Source organism: Crocodylus porosus, unplaced genomic scaffold, assembly GCF_001723895.1.
Source record: "Crocodylus porosus isolate Cpor-Errol unplaced genomic scaffold, CroPor_comp1, whole genome shotgun sequence".
In the NCBI taxonomy this organism is placed as follows: domain Eukaryota; kingdom Metazoa; phylum Chordata; order Crocodylia; family Crocodylidae; genus Crocodylus; species Crocodylus porosus.
This window is the reverse complement of record NW_017728906.1, coordinates 60331515-60342780: the sequence shown is the minus strand read 5'-3', so window position 1 is coordinate 60342780 and position 11266 is coordinate 60331515. Positions and strand designations below refer to the sequence as shown.

General features: G+C 40.1%; 1 protein-coding gene across 1 annotated transcript in view; it reads right to left on the bottom strand.

Moving 5' to 3' along the window:
* Positions 1–245: 245 nt before the first annotated feature.
* SMPX (small muscle protein, X-linked) overlaps positions 246–11266 on the bottom strand; it is a 66398-nt gene continuing 55377 nt past the window's right edge. Inside the window, exon 5 of the mRNA XM_019529181.1 lies at positions 246–1370. The gene's annotated coding sequence lies outside the window, so the exon portion shown is untranslated. The remainder of the gene's footprint in view (positions 1371–11266) is intronic.

Genomic DNA, 11266 nt, shown 5'->3' with positions numbered 1-11266 from the left:
GGTTAACTTTTGTAATCTGTGAAGTAGCAAACATGAAACCACGGTTTGCATTAAGCAGTAATATTCAGCCTGAACCCTGTTTTCTATCCAGAATAACTATTTTTCTTTTAATGGAATAAATTAAGAGAATACCAGAAAGTTTTAATTGCATGTGAAATGGCTTAAGATGGTGGTGGAAGGTTCATTAATAGGATTATGGAACAGCTTCTTTGGTCCTCCACAATGAATACACAACATGAACAAGATCAAGGAAACATAATGTATTGAATTTCTCCAACAATAACGTTTCATTTCCAAAAATAGAATATGCTTTAAACACACTTCATTATGTACATACCATATAAAACAAGCATTTAGGTTTCATATTTAATCATTTGTATTTTGGGGTCTATTTGAGTGTATTCTATTTCTGTGCCATGATAATTCAGTAGAAACATATACAAGGCAATATTTTATGACATTTGGATGTTTGCCTGTTCCTTCAGGTGAACTGCTCCATCAAGGTTCATAAGCCAAACTGTTTGAGTATGAAGTGCAGGATTGCGTCCTAAGGCCCTCTATTCAGGAAGCAATTCAGTATAGACTTAATTTTAAGCTTGTGTTCATGGTAGTTAAGCATGTGATTAAGAACTTGCTTCAGCTAATGTATTTTCCTGAACAGAGATGCTTTCTGGAGCTAAGGCTTCTGTAAGGAACGCTTTACTTTCCACGTCTTTTTTTTATGTTCATTGTAGAATGTAAAAGCAATGTAGAAACATCTGAACAAGAATGCATTTTATACTATAAAGCAAAAGAAAAAAACTGCAGCTTTACTATGAAGGAGGAATTTAAGATGAACTCTTTGTTCAAAGACCACACCTGTAAGATTGTCACCTTACTTTATCTCTTTGTTTTACAGGTCAGACCTATTTAGCTAGTAATTAAAGGTAAAGTCTGTATTCTATCATCTCTTCTTAAATCTGTAACCAGGGTTCCATTAAAACACTTTACCTATATGATTTATTTTGAAAAGTAAGGAAAACATTTCTTTCAGGTACTAGAAATATTTTACCTGGAAAGAATTATTTATTTGCCTTTTGTCTCCTCTAACCTCCATTGTCTCCATTAATCTCTGCACATAAGATCAAGCTCATTTCTGTATATGTACAGGTTCACCACTTACTACTCTGCACAGTGTGGTGTCACCAATGCTTTTTTTTTTTTTTTACATAAAGCAACATGAACAACAAGAAAGTGTTGGTATAAATGTACAAAGAGAAAGTTTCTTATGGAGTATCTTGTATTTAGGAAGTCCATAATCTTCATACAAATATATAAAATATTTCAATGTTCTGCATTCACTGGGATCCATTCTGTTTCTTCTTTTAGGCCTGCAAGATAGAAGCCAGACAAGAAATTTAAAAAGTATCACTGTATTCCTGGTTATTTTAGGAAATTGCATGAAAGTGCACATAGAGTCTGAATGAGAATATATTCTTACAGCTCTTTCACTTTATGTAGTCATTTATACCTGTGCAGAATGAATATGTATGGGTGTGAAATATCATCATTTTGATTTGTAGCTGTTTCCACCCACTTCTTCCATCTCTTCCTAATGAAACTGTTGATGTTCTTTAGAATCAGAAAAGTGTCTAATTTTTATTTCAGCTTTTGATTTCCATGGTAGTCATCTTGGGACAGTTACGTCCACAGGTTAAATAATAAACATGTCTATGTTAAAAATTAACAGTATTTCCTCTTGGCAGTCCTATATGAGTTGCCTTTCAGTGTTACTGAATGTCCCGTGTTCCGTATTATGAGAAAAGGTAAATAGAAGCAGCTCCGTTATATTATCTTTAGTTGATATACACTTACCAGGCCCCTTCTCCAAACCAAAATGTTCCGGTCTTTTCATTGTCTCTTCATATAGAACTTTTTGTGCTCCTGTAATTATTTCTGTCATTTATCTCTGCACATCCCCTGTTTCTGCTTCTATTTTTGAATGACCAGTACAGAGCAAAGTATTCCAGGTGACACCACATGACAACATCTTTTTCTATCCTATTTTTAGGACAGAAAAACATCCAAGCAATTGGCTTAATATTTTTTGGGTGCTATCGGGACATTTGGAAAGCAGTTTTCATTGGCCTGTCCACAATGAGACTTTAGTCTTTTTCCTGAATACTTACAGTTAATTTAGAACCCAGCATAGGGTCTAATATGTTCCCTTTGAAATTAATGAAAGTTTTGCTATTGATTTCTATGGTGCCAGACAGGTCAACAGGCTTTGAAATTCAGGCAATTCGTTTTCTAAAGCTGTTTATGTAATCGATAAAGTTCTAAGGATATTGCATTTGGTGTAAATTTTACTATATTCAGTAAATCTTTACTAAATTTCTCAGAGAATGAAGCTGCAAGTATATGGAACATAAAGGAGGGAAATTGCCACCATTCATACTTCATGATTATTACATAAAACCTATTTTAGTTACTCTTCTCAGCTGGGCTAGGGACCAGACATTACGCATAAACCAGTTTAAGTGATCAGAAACTGGTTTAAACCTGTAACAGAACAGATGTTCAGTGAACATAAGCCAGTTTGAAAATGGCTGAAACTGGTTTGAGATAAACCTGGTTGAATATCGTATCGGACTTAACTGATTTGAGTTCAACCAGTTTATGCGATGTCTGTCCCAGGCCCCTTGCTGATTTAAGATAAATCAGACTCCCCCAGCATCCTGGCATGCTGTCTGGGCTGGGTGGGGCTCTCAGTAGGTCTTGTCCCACCCCTCTGCTCCATGGCTGCAGCTCTGGCAGAGGCTGCAAGCTGCTCAACCCCCTCTCCCTTTTCACTCCCTGATAAGCAGGAATTCCTCCCTCCGCTCTGCTTTGTTGGAGGTGTCTGTGTATTAACTAGCAGACCGCATGCTGGCTATGGTCCGTTCTGTGACAAAGGCAGAATCAACAGGGAGAATCAACAGGTCACTGGTAATGTCCCTCTGTTATTTTCTTAATGGGGTTATAAACACTGAGTTAGAGGTGATAAACACTGTTATCAATTCACTGCTGGGTGAATCAGAGCATCCTGCCAGAGCCTGGCTATGCTCCACCCCCCTCAGCTTAGTACTGTACAAGGGAAGGGAGGGCTGCTCTAGCACTCCCTTTCCCCTGGCTTCTAGCCTGAGCCACTGCAATTCTGCCCATGTCCCACATAGCTTTGCAGAGCTGGTATTCATATGGGTGAGCATCAGCCTAGTTCTGCCCTTGGGGCTGTCACAGAGAGAAGACAGCAGTAGCTGCAAAGAGACCGCATAGCTGGGGGGCTTCAACCCCCTCCCACCCCAGCTCCAGGCACAGCCACTGTCAAGATGCTCATGTGGGAACCTGGAGTGGGGAAAGAGAGCCTCCCCTGCTGCACAGGCCCCCCCTCCCTGCTACCCCTGCTGGGGTTTTGGGGGGAGTCGGGCTGGGACCATGTAGCAAAGGGGGTTCCCTTTCCCCCACCACTCCCCTGTGCCCCACACAAGTGTCGTGACAGTGACATCCTTGTGGCTGCCACAACTGGAGCTGGGGCAGGAGGGGGAAATGGAGCTTCCCTGCCTTGTAGGCCCAGCCTGGCTCCCCACAAGACCTGCAGCAGGGATATCTGCGGGATGCCACACAGTGGGGGACCTCCCTTCCCCCATGCCCTCATGCAAGTGTCTTGAGAGCAGCAGCCTTGTGCCTGCTGCACCCAGAGCTGGGGGAAGGAAACGGAGCCCCTCCCCTGCTCATGGGCCTGGCCCAGCCCAGCCCAGCCCTTGAGACTGTCTGAAATGAAATGTTAAACCCTCAGTAATCAAAGCAGTTTTCTTATCTTACCATGGTTTAGTAAATGCCTACATAATATCAGTGCTACTTTCTTCAAGAAATCTTGTAGACAACTGACTTTCAACAAGAAAGTTACTTCTGCAAGCATCAAAGTTTTAAAAGTCTCCCTGATGGATTCCTAGTACATTTGATCTGAGCCTTCAAGAGGCCGAAAAGCGATGTATTCTAACCTGGATAATTGCATTCTGCCTACATACATTCCCCTGAAGTTTAAATTGGTCATATTCTCTTTCTGTGCCTGTTGCTGAATGCCAAGATGTGGGTGCTTTTCAGCTGTGGATGGAAAAACTGTTTCTAGTTACGTTTGGGATCAAACTGACCTTCAGGGGTGCATGTGGGGCTACTATTGATATTCTTATGAGCCTTGCTGTGTGCTTTTAAGGGTATAATTAGAGTCTTAATTTGTCAACTATTTAGGGAATCTGTCAGGCTAAAAGATATCAATGTTAGATGTTTAAGTACATTAAAGGCAGGTCAAGAAACGAAGATGATTTTTAGCATCACTTTAGCATGTTAAACATCTTGACGGTAATAATCTATTTTCTGTATGGGAACAGGGACTATAGCAAAGCTATTATGATATCAATGTAAGTAAACATGTTCCCCTATCCCCCTCTTCCTATGCACCTGAGCTTCAGTTTTTTATCTCAAGTCTCCTCCATTCTTCCATCATTCAGCATGTGAGAACTGAGCTGCAGCACTGGGGGTTCAAGCCACAATGTTCACTATAAATATGTTACTAGTAATAAGCCAAGTGATTTGACTGTATGGGACACTCTCAGTCACTTGTTCAGTTGCTTCAGACATTTCCTGGACAGTCCCTGTAATACTGTACAGTTGTGCCCCATTTTCATAACTGCATTTCTTTGACCCTCAGCTCTTGTCAAGCTATATAAAGTCTGCAAAATGAATGTTTTAGCTCAATATGTATTATAGTAGTACTTAGAGTCCACCACTGATAGTGGAGCCCCATGTGGCTGATACTGCCTAAGTCCAGTATATGAGGCACTCACTTCCCCTACGATTTACAAAACCTAGGGAAAGGGAAAGGGAACTGAAATTACTTGTCCAAGGCCACAAAATGAGTCAGAGGCTATGTCAAGAATAGATCCTAGGGCTCCTGACCAACAGCTCATCAATCTGTCCACTAAACCATTCTGGGGACATCTACACATGCACTTTATTGCAGTTGACTAATTAGCTCTGCAGTAAAGCATCACCATCTACACATGCAGGGTTATTAGGCCAGAGTAAACTCATTAACTCCACCATAAGACAGTACAACCAACACAAATACTATCCTACAGTGAAATTATTTACTCTGCCGCAATGCATGTGTAGATGCTGGCTGAGGCTAGCTGGGGCATGAGGGTGCTACAGTGCACAGCCTGCCTTCTGACTAGCCCCACACTAGAGTATATTCATGCCCCAACCAGACCCTCTGCAACATATTGAGTGGGGTGGAGCAACTCCAGGTTAGCAGGCTGAATCCCCGGTTCCCTCTGCCAGCTGGCACTGCACTGCCTTAGCTCAACATATTATGGTCTCGGGCATATGTGTAAATGCTGCACCTAGAAGAAACATGCTCTAGTGCAAACTGCACTGGAATTTATTACATCGCATTAATAGCACGTGTAGATGCACCCCTGTGTGCCAAATTGTAACCTGCCTGGAATCTGCAGGTTATAAACTGTGATTTTTAATTTCCTTTAGCAAGCATGTAATTTTTTGGGCTGGATTCTCCAGTCCACTGTGTTCTCTTTGCACCTCTTATTAATCACACAGTAAAACCAAATAAACTGGAGAATGCTTCTCAACCACGGTGCCATCAGATCCTTTCAAGGGTGCTGTGGGGTACCACACAATGTTAGCACTATTAGTTGTGCAAACATGATTCACAAGATAAAACTCAGGATTTTCACATAGGAATAGTGTTCTATAGTGGTAAAAACATTCTGACCTGTTGTCTTTGAATTCTTTGCAATAGCAGAACTGCTCTCGTAGTTTTCTGTAGTCAAAAAGTCTGTGAAAACTAATTGCTGGCATTTTCTTAGGTGTCTTGAGTTTAACAAGGGTACCTCAAGTCTAAAAATGTTGAGAACTACTGGACTAGAGATTCCCCACTGAGGAATTGTCCATAAACATGACATAAACTTACCAGCATAAAATGGGTGGAGGTAACTCCAGTGTCTGTTTGCAGCATTAGTGGAGGGTAGGATGCATAAGAGAGCAAGGCTCTTCAACTTCTGATCCTCCACTGGCATAAAGTCTTTGAGGGAACTTGGCCCCCTGGAAGCTTTAATGATGTTAGAGGAGTCAGGCAGCTGAGAATGAGAAAGCTCTGACTAGCTCCCTGCAAACCTTGCCTCAGACCTTAGGCTCAGCAGAGAACAAAGTCCTTTATGTTAATTTAATTTACCAGGCACTGATAACATTGTCTTTCACTACTGTGGTCTCCAAGTGCTCTAGCTGCAAAAGGAAGAGCCTTGGCTACCCCGTGGTCTCCACTATTAGCTCCCCGTGATGTTCCAATCTTTCTGAACTCCCTCTGTGCTGCTCCAATTCCCTCTCTCTCAGCTCCCAAATGCACATTATTTTTAGAACACCAACTCCTACAGAGAGTGTGTGAACTCAGAAATAGTTTGCAGTGTGATACCTTAATAACCTTCAGAGTTAGGGTCCCTTGGTTATTCTTTCAGCTGCTGTAGCCTTTTCACCAGTATCTTTTGGGCTACTAAGTTCCCCTCCTCCTTTCCATCACTCATTTTAGATCCTGGGCAGATTAGCTGTGTTTGTAGTGCATAAGTATATGCTGTTCTGATTACGAATGAATCTCCTGAATCAGAGCCTTAATCCTCTGCATTCCCAGTCTAAAATTCCCAGGAGGCTATTGGGCCCAATCCTGCTCAGAGTGAGGTCTATAAGGCTTTGCGAATATCTTTAACACAAGTAAAACACGGACCTTGAGTTTACTAAACCCAGCCATAGATGTTAAAAAGGAAATGATCGAATCTGTGTAATACTGAACCCTGATGCTAACTTGAACTAAGATAGAATTATTGACTTGAAAAGTCTCCAGAGAGAGTTTTTTCCAAGCAGCAGCCTTTTTTTTTTTTTTGGCTTTTTTCCAATTTTTCTCCAAAATGTAAAACATTTTGGCTAATTGGAGGTAGATTAAAAATGCTGTTGTAAAATGCAGCAGTAATAATTCAAACTGTCAGGCTGTTCTGCTCTGCTACCAAAGCATATCTGACTAAGGAATAAAATAGGGTAATACATCTGTATTGGGGCAGACATCATGTAGGTAGAACATTAGAATACATGAAATACAATGGCCAAACAATGCTAAAATATGGGGACCATTTGCAAACATGGAGCTAAAGGGGGCCACTTGAACATGTCTGCATGGCAAGACTCCAACATAATGATGTTATTCACATGATGGCTGAATTAAAGTTGCCTCTCCTCAGGCCCTTGCCTAGCTTTTGACTTTTTAATCTTAATGAAGTTCTTATAATGCAATATTTTGTATGTGACATTATCCAAGCAAAAGAGAAGACAGGCATACATTATTACCACAAAATACTACTAGAAAACAAGCAATTATGCTGAGTGCACAAAGGTTCAGTAAATGCCTCCCACTCGACAAGCTTCCAAGCTGGAAGACCACATGATGTTTATTCCTCACCAGGACCCATTTATAGATGTGTTACTCACCAGAGCCACAGTCATATATGCACTATTAAAAAAGGCGGAAAAGGTACTGTACATTTTGATACAGTAGAAAAAAGTGTAAGGCTTCCTTTACCATTATAATTTGACCAAGCACTCAGTAATGATATACATCACAAACCCTTAAACAGTATAATTAACAGAAAATACCAGCACTTCCCCTTTGACTTATATGTAGCAACACGCAAATTCTGCAAACTATTCAAGAGAAAACAGCATTTTATTTTCAGTAAAAGGGCAAACAGGAAGACTGTGATTTTTAAAGACAGGAGAGAAGAGACAGGATGAAAAGGAAAGTTTCCTCCCAATATATTAGAAGCCCCAGAAAAGGCTTTTTATTCCCAGAGCTTTTAAAAGATATCTGGACACTAGAAACAAGTAAGCATCCTGGGAATGAAAAGGATATTAAGTTCAGTAAAGTAAGAAGGAGACAGAGGTCATGAACTTGTATTAGTCTGCAGCAGAATTGGCATGAAATTCCAAACACACTGAACTAAAGAAGAAAAACTCCTAAAAAATAATGTCCAGGCCATATCATTAGTTAGCTTATTGGTCTTTAGGAAGCTGATGGTGTGAGGGAAGAACTGGGTTCCTTTATTTTGCAATTTAGCAGACAAGGGACTAGGTCATCCTAGACTAGAAACTCAAAAATTTTAGTGGGGAGGAAGGGGGACAGCAGCTGGCGTCATCTTATCATGCTGCCCTTACTTCTCTTCAGTACACTCCATCCACTGTGATCTACTTTACATTTGATTTCATATTTATATCTAATGTGATATATCTGGGCTGGCAGTCAACATAGGGGGAAAAAATCCAAGCAGTAGTTAAGTCAAATGCACTCTAGTCATACAGATAAGCACTAAAAACAGGACTGTAGGAATATGTTTGGTAAGGTTTGTCATATTAAAGTATACCATTAAAATATTTTTAAATGAATGATTAGTTTGCTTGTTTTTTACTTTGTTAATTTTCCGGACATTATTTCAGTCTTCTTTTCACATTGGCCTGATTTTGGGAATTATACTTTCACTTTTTATATTTTTTTCTAACTTGGGAAAAGTATTAAAAAAAAAAAGAATGAATAAGTTCCCTCCCCCCATCATTTCTGTTATCCCTTTATTCATCCCCATGAAAGAAGCTGTGGGGAAAGTAAAACTAAGTGAGGGAGCAGTAAGTTTTCCCCACCGTTCCAACCAAAAAAGAAGGAATATATATGGAAATTTTACGGAAAATTTTTTACAAAATAGAGGAAAACTTTCCCACAAACATTTTCTTAATTAAAATTTTAACAATAACATTTTGACCACATTTGTCATTAAATATCTTTTAAAATCCTTTGTATCTTGCCAGTTATTATTCAAATTAATTTGCATCTCCTTGCTGTGATGGTAACATTGAAAAACAAAGATAAATTTTAACTCTTTGGAGAGCTGTAGTTTGTAGTAGGAAGTGCGCAAGGAATCCACAGTGTGCTACTGTGTAGCAGGATGGCTAGTGACGAAAAATAGACCTTGAGACTGAAGAGCATAATGTGCAATAAAAGCATTACATCTAGTACCACTATTTTAAGCGCCTGTTTTGTCACAAGGCTGAGTTAGCAAATGCACTTGCAAAAGAGGGATAATTTGCTATAGTGGCTACTGATATGACGGCAATCAGATGGAAGCCTTTCAGATCAATATGTTCAGATAAAAAGCCAGTAGATTTCATCTTCTGCCAAAAAAGGGGGGGAAAAATTAGGACAGTTTCAGAAAAAAAGCTAAGCTAGGCATTTAGCTGATACTTGGCAATTGTCAGGTACTGCACAAGATTGACCTATTAGCCACCATAACATTTTAAGAAGTAATGAAAAGAAAGAATAGTATTTGTTTGTTTCTGCTTGGAGCACTTTTGGTCAAATGCATTATTACATGTGGTTGTTAGGATGTTCTCTTAAGTCTTAAGAGGCTGCAGTTAGTTAAGCATATCAGTTGATTTGTTCAAGCAATTTAGGTAGGCAGAAATAACCATGAGCAAGAAAGTAGATGAACAAATTATAGGTGTGAATATTATTCAGGGTGGGGTTTCACATTTATTTTAATTTAGGGTTAAAATCAGTTGAAAGAGCAGTTTGGTTTGTCACATTAAATCTTTGTTTTCACTTTGAGAACTGAAATGGCCAGGCATTATTCAAGTGCTGATTATAATAATTATGTAGAAACCAATCCTTTCTCCAAGGAGCTTAAAATATATGAAACGTATTTCTTACTCTGATGAATTGGCATGCATCATCAGTTGCCATCAAATCAACCATGTGATGACAGTAAAGAATTGTGGTTTTAAAGAAACCACAGACTCTTATCCTCTCTTTCACGCACACATGCACACCTGCTTTTCTGTTAAAGGGTCTCTGCTAGAATGAATATTCAGCAACCAATTTTCCAGATGAGCTGTCAGTTTGTCTTTTTATACTCTGCCTGAGGAGTAGTTTCATCTGGTTGGCTCACTTGGATGATCAGACCCCAGAAGTTCAGTAAGTTTAGAAGTCTTCTCAGTCAGGCTCTCAAGTCTTCCAGACACGGCCCCACAGACCAGGGAATCAAGCTGCAGAGTGTGGGGCTTTACAGTCTGGGACTTCCGAGATCAGAATCGAGAAACTGTGAAGGCTTGCAAGCTTGGTGCTGTACTGTTGGCCGCCTATGAGATCTGGCTCTCCCTGGGTCTCAGGAGTTCGTAGTGTGCCTAAAATGACTAAGAGCCTACATTTCTTGAACCTTTTTCTTATCTGTGCATCTACCAAATATTCTTTCTTTTTGGAGATGCAGGGGCTTATGTCTGATAGCTATCTAAAACAGGGGTTGGCAATATTTTTGGGTAGAGTGCCAAAAATACCCTCAACCTTGACTTTTTAGAAGTTTGTGCACCAGGGCAGATGGTGGAGGAGCCATGAAGGACCCGATCCTTGTTGTGGCAGCACAGCCTTGGCCTCTTCCCTATCATCTGCCCCAAGGCACATGTGCCGAGCAAAAAACCTTCGCGTGCCACGCTCTGGCATCCATACCAGAGGTTGACTACCCTTGATCTAGAACCTGGCTACAGACTTCTGGTTATTTCCTTCCAAATGAAGTGGTTCTCTACCAAGATCCCAGCTTTTGATAACTTATAAAATAGTTGCCAGCTTAGAAACATCACAACTTGCTGGCATAAAGATGTGATCAATAGCTTTTTATAGCTTCACAAGCATATCTTATACTTTATTTCCTAATCACATAAGACTGTTTGAAACATTACATTATGTTTGGATTTTCTGGGATTGATGAGATATAATTTTATACAAAATGGTAAATTATAGTGGGTCTGATAATGCTTTAGGTGGCACCATTTCAACTGCAGCTGTGACTTTTTCTACATGTGCCATAACTCTGCACTCCACAGTTATGTGGCTTATACCTTGTCTGGTTTCTTGTAGCATAGATTTATCTCTAATTCCAGTCCACCAGTCTCAATTGCCTGCACAGCTTATTTCAATTTTCTTTGTTTTCTTTCCCACTTCCCATAAATTAAAATGTCAAGGCTCTGTCCTGGGACCCATACTGTTCAACATCTTCATTAACAATGTGGACATTGGAGTCAGGAGTGGACTGGCCAAGTTCGCCGATGACACCAAACTTTGGGGCAAAGCATCCACGCCAGAAGATAGGCGGGT